The sequence below is a fragment of the Gobio gobio genome (genome assembly GCF_949357685.1).
Source record: "Gobio gobio genome assembly, chromosome: 5".
Lineage (NCBI taxonomy): Eukaryota > Metazoa > Chordata > Actinopteri > Cypriniformes > Gobionidae > Gobio > Gobio gobio.
In genome coordinates, this window is record NC_137101.1 from 9,218,663 (window position 1) to 9,231,953 (window position 13,291).

The 13,291-nt window shown below is 38.5% G+C and overlaps 1 protein-coding gene across 1 annotated transcript in view; it reads right to left on the reverse strand.

Annotated features, from left to right (window-relative positions):
* Positions 1-13,291, reverse strand: part of ninj2 (ninjurin 2) — a 47,042-nt gene that overhangs the window by 23,260 nt on the left and 10,491 nt on the right. The window lies entirely within an intron of this gene.

Below are 13,291 nucleotides of genomic sequence, written 5' to 3' on the forward strand. Positions count from 1 at the left end.
CGATCCAAACTGCTGAATCGACTCACTGATTCATAACGCTTCGAAGCTTCATGAGGCCGTGTTTTGAAATCGTCATCACTATATAAGTTGTTATTTAGGGTTTTTTTGTGCACAAAAACTATTCTCGCCGATTCATAAAGTTATTTTAGAACCACTGTAGTGGTCATTTGTGTTCCGAAGACGAACGGAGGTCTTACGGGTGTCGAACGACATGAGGGTAAGTAATTAATGTCAGAATTTTCATTTTTGGGTGAACTAACCCTTTAGGATGCGTTTTGGTCGATCGGATCACAAGTGGACGAGAGAGACACATTCCCGTTTACACTTGGTCTCTTTTGTCCACTTTCAACCACTTCTGTCCTGATTTCTTCGAGTGGAGGGTCTATGGGCGGGTAAATGTATGGGCTTTTTAAGATCTTTCGAGCTAATGGACAAAATAAGCTTGAGCAATTTACACATGACTGCAACCGCAGACGATGGAAAAACACAGAGCAGCAGCTTTTGTTTCTGCCCTGAAAGCCGACAGACCTCGTCGAAAGCTGTGAGTGTGTGTTAGAAATCAAGGAATGGTGAGAGAACATTGTGCTTGGTACATTGTTCTTCAAAATAGGGCTGGGCGATATATCGCATGACATTATTAGGCGCATCTCGTCAGTAAAGCCGGTTCCGGACGTATCGCCTGCGATAATTAATGCGATATGGCTCAGCTTGTCAGTGAACTACGGCTCTGTGTAGTAAATGCCGCTCTCTCTGAAAGCAGGTGATGGCGATTTACTACTAATCAAGGAACCGGCTTTACTGACGAGATGCGCCTAACAATGTCATGCGATATATCGCCCAGCCCTACTTCAAAACTAAACTTGTATCTTCAGCTGACAAAGTTTAAATCCCGTCTGGCTACGGCATGTCCCATAATGTTTACACATTAGGTCAGTAGGCGAGAGTAGCCAATCTTTTTGAACGCATTCGACCACATGAGGGTCCACAATATGAAAGCAATCCAGTCGAATGTGTTTTCGACTACCTCTGGAAGTGGTCAAAAGTAGACAGCTCAAAACGTTTTAGACCCCGTTTACACCTAGTGTCGTCCGCTGGTGATCGGATTGATGAAAACACTTCTAAAAGGTGCAGTATGTAATATTGACAGCTAGTGGTTGAAATGGGTACTGAAATCCAAATTCAAAATATTGGAGAGAGTTGTTTCTCCCGCTCTCTCCTCCTCAGACTCGATGTTCAGGACACGCAACAGGAATGAGCGCAATGGACAATACAAGGCGACGAGCTGATGATTTATACGCATTTTAATAAGCCTCTAGAAATAGAGCTTTTTAGATGGATGATGAGGCTTTTTAGGTCAGGGAGAGTCTGCGATCTCTGACCCAGTTTGTTTGCTAGCTTCCATGGCCGCAATACGCAGTGTTTTCCGTCAACCGGCAACCAGGAATGTCGATATGCTATTGGGTAAATTGGCAGCAGGCTGAATCACACAGATCAGGGCAAAAACAAACATGCCGACATGGAACACATTTTAAACTAGAATAACAGGCTGTAGCATTGTTCTTCAGAGAAACAAGTATGTGAACTTAGCATGTTCCCTAAATCTCTGCAAACATATTGCGGTGTTTTTGTGCTTTCAGTCAAAACATTACATACAGCACCTTTAATAGCACCAGGTGTAAACAGGGCCTAATTGTTACACTCCACACCTGTCCCGGACTCCATTTCCCAGAATCCTCCCTGTTTCATACCTGACAGGCCCGTAGCCAGCCTAGTGAAAGGGGGGGGGGGGGTCTTTTTTCCAAAAAGAGGACCTTTTTCACATCATATTTACTACAATGTTGTCAAATTACTAACCAAGATCATGTACCACCTTTTTCAGTCCAAACACACACTGTTGGCATGGATAATCAAAACCTCCCCACAAAGTTTAAATCAGAAATGCACGTGACAGAACTAGAAACTAACATGTGTTTGTTTTATGTTGTGAAACATGACGTTTTGAAGAAGTCACTAAATTTACATTTGTAGGATCACTAACGTATAATTGGTCAGGAAACAGGCGCTTTAATTATTTGGCCTACACTTTGCTGCACACACACACACACACACACACACACACACGTTAGGGGGGTTCGGGGGGAAGAAAATTAGTATTTCTCTGATCTACATATGTGTATTTTAAGACGTTTGAAGGCCCAAAAAATTATGAGAAATAGCTCATAAGTCAGTGGGCAGTAAATTATTTTTCAATTCCTGCTCTCTCCTCATCTCCACTCTTTCTTTTTCTCTCATTCTCCTTATCTTGCCCTCTTTTTCCCCCCTAAAGCAGTCAACAAAACATAGGGTCAATTTATATTTAGAATATTGTTTAAAAATTAATTTACAATATGTAGCCTACACTTATTAATCGTATGCATTATATGAAGAAAACGGATTTGTTAATGTTTCTTGTCCTCTCACATTGACAGTTGCTAATTATCACATTAAATCACGTAAATTATATAAATACCTATTTTAAATTAGGCAACCTTAAATAAGGCAAAATTAGACAAAGGTGTATTAGTTTGCCTGATTAATTTTATCGGTAGTTTAACATTTCATTCCTAAAACAGCTGCCAAATATGAAATGTTTAGTTTAGCTACTTACATCTTATCTCGCACTTTAGCGTCGCTTAGTGCTGGAATTTGGGCTCAGCGCCTTCAGAGAACATAAAGCCCGCCTACTTTGTTTTGATTGGTCCTCTTAAATATTTTTACGTTGACGAGTGGTGACAGACCGCAGGCAGCTCAGATGAGAAGATCTTGGTTCTGTGCAATATCTGCTGCATTAAAGTAATACTATAGGCAATTATTTCACAACATTTATAGCCTACACATCGGAAAAATACAGAGGTCCGGATTCGAATTATTGGCCGTTATTACTTAAAAGAACACCTGTTTATTACCTAAAACGGACTTAAATTCTGGACCTTTGGCAGTTAGGGGTGGTTCGTCCGAACCGTGGTTCTAAAATAACTTTATGGATCGGCGAGAATAGTTTTTGTGCGCAAAAAAACCCTAAATAACGACTTATATAGTGATGACGATTTCAAAACACGGCCTCATGAAGCTTCGAAGCGTTATGAATCAGTGAGTCGAATCATGATTCGGATCGCGTGTCAAACCGCCAAACTGCTGAAATATGGCGATCCAAACTGCTGATTTGACTCACTGATTCATAACGCTTCGAAGCTTCATGAGGCCGTGTTTTGAAATCGTCATCACTATATAAGTCGTTATTTAGGGTTTTTTTGTGCACAAAAACTATTCTCGCCGATTCATAAAGTTATTGTAGAACCACTGTAGTGAGATGGACTTTGTAACGACGTCTTTAGTAGCTTTTAAGGGTCTTGAGAGTGTAGAGTGCATTGTGCCAATGGAGGCCTTTCAGAGCCATCAGATTTCAACTAAAATATCTTCATTTGTGTTCTGAAGATGAACGGAGGTCTTACGGGTGTCGAACGACATGAGGGTAAGTAATTAATGACAGAATTTTCATTTTTGGGTGAACTAACCCTTTAAATTAAATTATTTTCCACAAAGTTACAAGAAAGTTCAAAAGAACAGAATTTATTTGAAATATTTTTTGCATCAATATAAAAGTGTTAATGTCACTTTTGATCAGTTTAATGTGTATATATATTTAAAGCATATTTTTGTGCAATGTTTGCTTAAAAACGAATTGCTTTGTTATCTCTAATTCTTCACTGCTTAAGAGCTTAAACAGCCGCTGAATTGTGCATCATGTCAAACCCACAAAGCAATAATCGTCTTGTCATTAGGACACTAAATCAAGAAGATCAAGCTCAGGTTGGGCATTATTCATTCATATATGGTTATAGTGTCAGTCGATATCTTTAAACAAACATTCTCCAGAGACACGGCAACAGAAGAACTGTGCCAGTTTCAATTTTCTTTCAGTTGTTACTTTTTAACCATTCTATCAAAGAGCTTATCGTGTCTGCGGGTTGGTCACGGATGTGTTCACGGGCTGGTGCAACATGTCCTCTGTGAGATCTCTCACCAAAAGGCCCCTGTGAAAGAGGCCACACTCCCCCGTCCCACAGGTGAGGGAATATGCACTTCGCATATCTCATTCTGATAGCTTTGACTCTTGAGGACCCCGTCAGCCTTGAATCCAGGGCACATCGTGACCTATCGGTTAACATTGCCTGTGTATATACTGCATATGCATAATTTCAGTGACACCAAAATTCCCAGAACTGCGTGTGTTTTAGAGATGCGAAAAATGCGAAAACTTCTGACTCGGTTAAACATGTCAGTCAGCTAGGGTCTGGTTGGATTCCAGTGATATAGAGAGTTATAATTTCCCCTCTCTGTTGCAGCGACATCTCTTCTTTTCTCTGATGACATGTTTACTGGCGCGGAGGCGGGACTAGCTGTCACTCACATGAGATCAGCCAATAGACCCTTTTCACAGACTGTGATGACGCGTTTCACCTTCTCAACTTCTGTTTCATGCCGACTTTAAGCTAAATAAACCCTCACAGACTTTCTATGGCTTTCACACTGTCTGTTTTTGGGATATAAAATGTTCAAATGACAAACAGCTCATATCTCCATCGATGTAAGTTACCAAAACCACACATGAAAGCCTGTAACACACGGTAGACACACGTTTGTGCAGCGCAGAGCGGGTGTGAGTTCGGTTATAGAATGTGATTGTCACTCCCATAAATAAGTGAACTGTGTGTGAACATAACCAGATTATGGACTCAGGCCTGAGAAACGTATTCTTTTACTGTGTGAATGTGGCCTATAGGTATATGGGCGGCTTTTCCAGTCCAGTTTATGACTGGGAGTCAAACAATATTTCTTACTTTAATAGGAGACCCATTTTACTTGTCATAATATAAATATTATTCAAAGTGATATGCGATAAAGAATAAAGGATAAAATCAGTGATTTCTCCTACTATTTCTGATTGTGACTTTAAGATGTCTACATTAAGTCATTGGGCATTTTGTGTTCATCGACTCAAAAACTATATAGATACCTTGGTGAGCAAACATCTAGCAGACAGGAGGAGAGTTAAACATTAAACAGTGTGTTATTATTATAGCAAACAAAAACCTAATTACCAATAACCCTTACATAACCTATTTAATGCACTTACATAACCTTCAAAGTAAACCTCATGACTGCATCACTCTTATCTGCCTTCATTTGAAGTTTCAAACTCATCAGACTACATATTAAACGTAAAAATTGCACGTTTGTTTTATTAGAATAAAAATATGGTGCTACAAAATTCAACGTGATTACTTTACAGGACCCCTTCATAGATGACAGCATAATTGTGAAAATCTGTTTTTCATCCCACATCTGGAAACACTTATTTCTCCCAGAATTCCACGGTGCATCAGAGTATTAGTCACTGATTTATATAAATGACTGGATTGCTCATGACGTCATAAAAAGTGAAGCCACCACGTCGCCATATTTGTATTTCCTTCACATTCTATTGAATTAATAGGAAATCTGATTGAAATGAGAAAACATTACCTAACGAGTCAGCGTTTTTATTATCTAAAGTCTCCCTGTACATTCTTACAATGCAGACGTCCTAAACATTTAAATGGATATTTGTTTAAAGTCAGGAATTTCCCCTGCTTATTAAAAAGTTACGTTCATAATCATTACAGTAGCGAATATTAGATCATCTGACGGACAAGACACCTCAACATTTATATAACAAATGTCACAACGATCTTTCTGAAATCTGAATACAGATTTATGCTTTGTAAGGCATGTGCATACAACTTCATTTTTTATAGATATTCATAGGTAATTACGTTGTGTTTTTATCCGTACAGTAACTGTTCAAGTGCTTTTGTTAACGGCATGTATTTGGAAGCAGTAAAGATAATGACTTGGTTAAATGAATAATTAGCTCTTCAAAATATAGAAATAACACTTAATTATATGCAAACTGCCATGCTAGTAAAAAGCCATTGAATTTGAGCTGAACTGTAGCTTTTTAATGGTTTCCAAGTCAAGATCTTTAAGAGTCTGAAGTGGATGTTGGTCAACAAAAAGAAATCGGAAAATAATATATGCACTTCAAAACATATTCAGAGACATAACACTAACTGCGTATGGATTTAGAGACAAGAAGCTTTATTTTTAAGCACCAATACTGTCGCTCTAAGCAGGATGATGCATGGTAAACCTTTTTTAATATAATATAGTGCACTTTAATAATAGGGGATTGTATGTATTGTAATATTTAATGTAAACTCGAACCATTTTCTGCCAATAATTCCAGATATATGCTGTCGACACACCCATCTTAATTTCTTATCCTGCTCGAAAATACCATCAACATTACAGATAATGTTCAAAGTAATTAATGTACATACATATATCTTAAACATTTTTGAAGAACACTTCGAGCAATCCAGTCATTTATATAGGGTGAATTCAGGATGATTGGGACACTTTTTGTCATTGAGATGACTTGGAAAAAGGGTCCCAATCAACCTGAATTCCCCCTAGATCAGTGGTATGAGCTATTATTGTTACTGCAACAGCAGCACTGCATCATGGGACATGATCCAGGCCTGCAGGCCTGACAGATCTATGCGTTGCTTGGATTTCCCCGGAAATTCAATATGAATTCAACACGCAGTCAACTCCCAGTCACGAAGCAAGTCAAAAAGCAGGGGGAAATGACACGAAGTTGAAGGAAATGCATTCAACATGTGGCTGTGTTGCTTTCAAATGTGTCACACTCGTGTGAGAGATGCCAGATCAGGTGCTACTGCCCACTATAGAGCCTGGTCAAAGTGGCACCAATGTGCCATCGGGTCAAAGAGTAGTAGCCAATTCCCAGAAATGCAAGTCATCATCCTGTACTTCACAAAAACACTCCAAATGTTTCAGAAGAGAATACAAGAAAAGACTGGAGAGAATTTGATATAAATTGCACCGCCAAACAAAAACAGCTTAGGCATGCACAAATCGTTTAAAGTTAGGCCTAAATGTCAAAAGATCCCTAGGGTACGACTGTTATCTCATACCTGTAATGCACATATCCAAGTTCAGGTGTCCTCCTTAAAGCATTTTACACCAGATGAACCCCCATAGTCGTTGTTATAATCAGCGCATTATCTGGCAATCATTTTCAGAGGGATCAACGTGCTCTGTAATATCATATAGTACTTCAACTGCTCTGCCTGCGAGCGCTGTGTAATCCAGAGGAAATGGGATCCCAAGCTCACTGTCAGGACAGCGGATTAGTTTGGAGACCCGCCGATCCCCGCTTCTAGGACACATGGTGTGTCGTTCTGCTGTAAGTGACCGTGCCGAGACCTTAGTTTCATATTTAATTTGTCTTTGCTGTCTCGCCATGGGGAAATGTTATTAAATAATAATATAATGTTGTTATAAAATTATTAAATTCAATCAGCAGATATGACATTTACTGCCACATACTTGGCAGATGGATGTGAGGCAAGGATGGTCCTATGACAAACAAATCCTGCAGGAATGTGTCCCTAGGAAGTGGAATTTAATATATGCCACTAATAATAGAAGCATGTTAAAGGACATTGAATAAAACCTTAAAAGGAAAGGTCACCATAAAATTAAAATTTAGTTTTTTGGGGTGGGAATCAGTGTTGCCAACTCTCACAAGACAAAGAAGCAACCGCAGCTTCAAAAACAAGCCCAAAATTATTATAATATTTATTATCATCAATATTATTTATGATCAATAATTTTTTATCAATAAATGAGCCGGCAACGTATTAAACTGAAACCTCTCGGAGTTTGAAAAGAAAAAACAGGTGTGATTTCACAAAAATCATCAAATTGCAATAAAGGGCACGCAATATCCTCCGATCAGCTGTGAACAGAATAGGTTTGGAGATGGAAAAAGAGAAAAAGAGACGTGAAGGCCAATAATGGTAACCCATAGTAGGAGTTAGTGCACACATATTAGGAGCAGTGAGTAGTGAACACACACTGCAAACCGTGAAAAAGACGAGCCCTGCATCTACATCTAAATAGTATTGAAAATTACTAATGTCACATAATATTTAGGATGGGTAGTATGCACATTGGGATTAGGGTTGCCACCCGTCCCGTAAAATACGGAATCGTCCCGTATTTACAAGCAAAATGACGCGTTCCGTATCAAACCAATACGGGACGCGATTTGTTCCGTATTTTACATAGGTCCACACATAGTTCAATAAACACACAATGATTTTGCAGTGTGGAGAATACTGATAGCAAATATAAACAAATCAATTTCACAATAAGTAGTACAGGAGCTAATTTGTGCGTGATTGCGTTTTAGCGGCTTTGTTGTCATAGCGGCGGAGTCTCGAGAACATGAGCTGTAGTGTGCCTGTAAAATTGCGCGGTTTTTAAAAAAACATGTCGAGCTCGCGTCGCGTCCACCATCTGGATCTCCAGATGTAGAGCTGAATATCAAAAAGGTATCAATGGGTCTGTCCAGTAACTCATGATGAACCTCAGGCCAACTGCACACTTTAGAGAAGCATTTCAGTGTCTCAGACTGACTGACTTAAAGCAACAGCGGTGACAGACACATCTGTGCTTCTAAAGGTATCCTATAGTTTTTTTTTAATGGATAATATATTAATATAATATTCCATACATTATCAGAGCTTGGCAGACAGAATTATTATTTTTTAGACAGGTTAATTAATAGATTATAGCCTAATAAATGTAATTATTAATTTATAATTTAGCTAATCATACATAACCAATAATCCTGTCATATAAAGTTTATGACATTTAAAATATGTTTTAGATAAAAATGGGACAAATAATTACATGATAATATAGTCATAATTTAGGTAAATTAATTAAAAAAAAATTTTTTTTTGAAATTCAAAAAAGTGATTACTGGTTCAGAATGACTGCTTAAAGGGACAGTTCACCCAAAAAAGAAAAATTCTGTCATCATTTTCTCACCCTCAAGTTGTTCCAAACATGTACACATTTCTTTGTTATGTTGAACACATAGGAAGATTACTATGGAAGTCAATGGTGCCCCCAAAGAAGCCTGGTTACAAACATTCTTCAAAATATCTTCTTTTGTGTTCAGCAGAACAAAGAAACTCATACAGGTCTGGAACATCATGAGGGCGAGTAAATGATGAAAGAATTTTCATTTTGGGCTGAACTGTCCCTTTAAAGTGCACCAAATAGGCTACTAAAGAGTTCTTTAGAAATAAATAAAATAATCAAATGTAAAATTATATAAAATGTGTTCTGTTGCAAGTTCACATACTTGATCTCATGTTTTCTTATGGTTTATTATTGAGCTGTCAAGTTGTCAACGTAGAAATAATCATTTCATGACGTGTTTTTTTGGGGGGGGGGGGGGGGGGTCGTGGGTCGGTTTGGGGGGTCGTGAATGGGCGTCCCTTATTTTGCCACACCAAAGGTGGCAACCCTAATTGGGATGCATGCAAGCACTAAAGGAGTGCTGCAATATAGCCATATATTTATAATAAAATAATTTGGAACCATACCTACTGTTAGTATACTTGTTTTTTTTATTATAGCCTGTAATGATAAATACGTTACACAAATATTTTTTTTTATAAATTAGGTGCCTCTCCTCCCTGTTTCCTCTCTGTCTCTGTACATCTCTATGTATACATCATTACGTGCATTTATAACGTCACATGCCTGCACGTTGAACGCAATTTTTCTGCAATGAGGGGAGAAGGAGGCTAGCCTGGTCTTACCAGACTCTCGTACATTTCATTTGTACAGTACAGAGAGTCTGGCCACTCTCCATTGACAAGCGTTAACTTCCTTGAAGGCGGGTACTCTGTTGAAGTTTAAAACTATTGGATCTGTCAAGAGCCGCTCTGGATCTGCCATAACCAATCGCTAACGTTTGGTCGTGACGTATGTCATACGCCGTTCGCCTCTGTTTCTCACATGGAAGTCAGTGAAAATAACTGTGCATGCCACCTCAGTGATAAATCCTAAAACTCATGCATTCGGATTGTGATTTATTCACAGTGGAGGGGAGAGTTTTGTGATCGGGAACGCACTGCTCACGTGGTCCGTAACATGATTGCTGTAAATAAAATGTCATATGCTTGGTATGATAAGAATAAATGCTGCTGTAAACAACGGCCCGATTCAAATGTTTACGTGCTTTTCTTCTTTTTATTTTTTGAGCGGTGATGAAATATATTGCTCTTGTAAATACTTGCCAGCATGTAAAGAAATACAAGTCTAGAAATGCATTCAAATTACAGTGAAGCGCAACCGTACGGTGCTCTGCAGGGGTCAAAAAGCATATAAACAGTGAATTTTGAAGTGATATATTCTTGAAAACTCAGTGATGTCGATTGTGACAGCAATTAAATTACCACACAACCTTGGTGTTTGTCTAAAACAGTAGGTAATTCGGCTGGGGATTTTTACACGGGTGGGGGAGACGGACGGCAATAAAATCACTGACTAGCCCCTGTAAATAATGACAATGCCTTCCGACCCCACGAGAAACAATTACCGTCCGAATAGGGCTTCAGCCAACTCCTGCACCACTAACGGAGCGAGCTGGAAAATCTAACTTTTCCCGAACCCCTGTGGGGAGGAGGGCCAAAACTAGGGTTGCCACCTTTGGTGTGGCAAAATAAGGGACGCCCATTCACGACCCCCCAAACCGACCCACGACCCCCCCCCCCCCCCCCCCCCCCAAAAAAAAACACGTCATGAAATGATTATTTCTACGTTGACAACTTGACAGCTCAATAATAAACCATAAGAAAACATGAGATCAAGTATGTGAACTTGCAACAGAACACATTTTATATAATTTTACATTTGATTATTTTATTTATTTCTAAAGAACTCTTTAGTAGCCTATTTGGTGCACTTTAAAGGGACAGTTCAGCCCAAAATGAAAATTCTTTCATCATTTACTCGCCCTCATGATGTTCCAGACCTGTATGAGTTTCTTTGTTCTGCTGAACACAAAAGAAGATATTTTGAAGAATGTTTGTAACCAGGCTTCTTTGGGGGCACCATTGACTTCCATAGTAATCTTCCTATGTGTTCAACATAACAAAGAAATGTGTACATGTTTGGAACAACTTGAGGGTGAGAAAATGATGACAGAATTTTTCTTTTTTGGGTGAACTGTCCCTTTAAGCAGTCATTCTGAACCAGTAATCACTTTTTTGAATTTCAAAAAAAATTTTTTTTTTTATTAATTTACCTAAATTATGACTATATTATCATGTAATTATTTGTCCCATTTTTATCTAAAACATATTTTAAATGTCATAAACTTTATATGACAGGATTATTGGTTATGTATGATTAGCTAAATTATAAATTAATAATTACATTTATTAGGCTATAATCTATTAATTAACCTGTCTAAAAAATAATAATTCTGTCTGCCAAGCTCTGATAATGTATGGAATATTATATTAATATATTATCCATTAAAAAAAAACTATAGGATACCTTTAGAAGCACAGATGTGTCTGTCACCGCTGTTGCTTTAAGTCAGTCAGTCTGAGACACTGAAATGCTTCTCTAAAGTGTGCAGTTGGCCTGAGGTTCATCATGAGTTACTGGACAGACCCATTGATACCTTTTTGATATTCAGCTCTACATCTGGAGATCCAGATGGTGGACGCGACGCGAGCTCGACATGTTTTTTTAAAAACCGCGCAATTTTACAGGCACACTACAGCTCATGTTCTCGAGACTCCGCCGCTATGACAACAAAGCCGCTAAAACGCAATCACGCACAAATTAGCTCCTGTACTACTTATTGTGAAATTGATTTGTTTATATTTGCTATCAGTATTCTCCACACTGCAAAATCATTGTGTGTTTATTGAACTATGTGTGGACCTATGTAAAATACGGAACAAATCGCGTCCCGTATTGGTTTGATACGGAACGCGTCATTTTGCTTGTAAATACGGGACGATTCCGTATTTTACGGGACGGGTGGCAACCCTAGCCAAAACATCATGGCCACCAACAAAACTCAGCAAAGGTTGTTCTTGCTCCGGTGTTCTGTCGATTTGTCCTACCTTGTCAGATTTTGCTACCTCCCATTAAAACAGTAGGTAGCACGATTCGACAGCAAAAAATGCTGCCTATCAGATTGTGCTATACCAGCATCACATTCATCTGATTTGAGGCTTTATTAATATCCATACCTACTCCTACCCTACACCTACCCTTAAAACTATGTAAATATTTTAAATAAATAAATATTGAATATGGATGTAAAATGCTACCTATCAGATTGTGCTACCAGAATCATATTAATGTGATTGCTTTATTAATATCCATTATTATCCATACCTACCCCTATCCCTACCCTAAACCTACCCTTAAAATGTAAATATTAAAAATAAAAAATATTGATGTGGGCATGCGCAGTAAGCCTTGGTAGGACAATCTGACGGGTAGGATGAAATGTCAGGACACCGGCTTTAACTTCTGGATATTCGGCAGCAGTGCCACAACGGAATGAATGGCTTCGCTCGCATCTTTCTCCGCCACCATAACTGAACTACAACTCAAACTAGCGCACGACATCAACATCATCGTTCTCAGCCACTCCCTCTGTTCGCTGATTGGACCGGTAAAAATTTGTTTGGAGAAAACCTAAGAATATACCGCAGTCCCAGACGGAGTACTGAAGGAAAATTCAAATTGAGCGGAAGTACGAGGAGGACAGAGCCAGGCTAGAAGGACGAATTACAACAGCATTTGTATCATTGCACTGATTGGCTATTAGCTGTGAGAAGACAGTGTCAGTCAATGTATTGGACAAAACAGCAACCATAAATATAAAGAAACAAAGTTGCTTGTCATATTTTCCTAACAAGCAACCACATTTTTTTAAATAAGCCCAAAAAACCGCAACCCGCAATACGTGATTTTTTAACGCGACCTGCCAAAAAAAGAAGCCCAAAGTCGCGTGCTATACGTGGACTTGGCAACAATGGTGGGAATGCAAAATATTCTGTTCAAAAGTTTGGGTCTGTATATTTTTTGCTTAAGAAATTAATTCTTTTATTCAGCAAGGATGCATTAAATTGATCAAAAGTAACAGTAAAGACAATAAATGCTGTTCTTATGAACTTTACTCAGTTTCCACACAAAAAAAAAATTAAGATATTAAGCAGCACAACTGTTTTCAACACTGATAATAGTGAGAAATATTTCTTAAGCAGCCAATCGGCATTTTAGAATG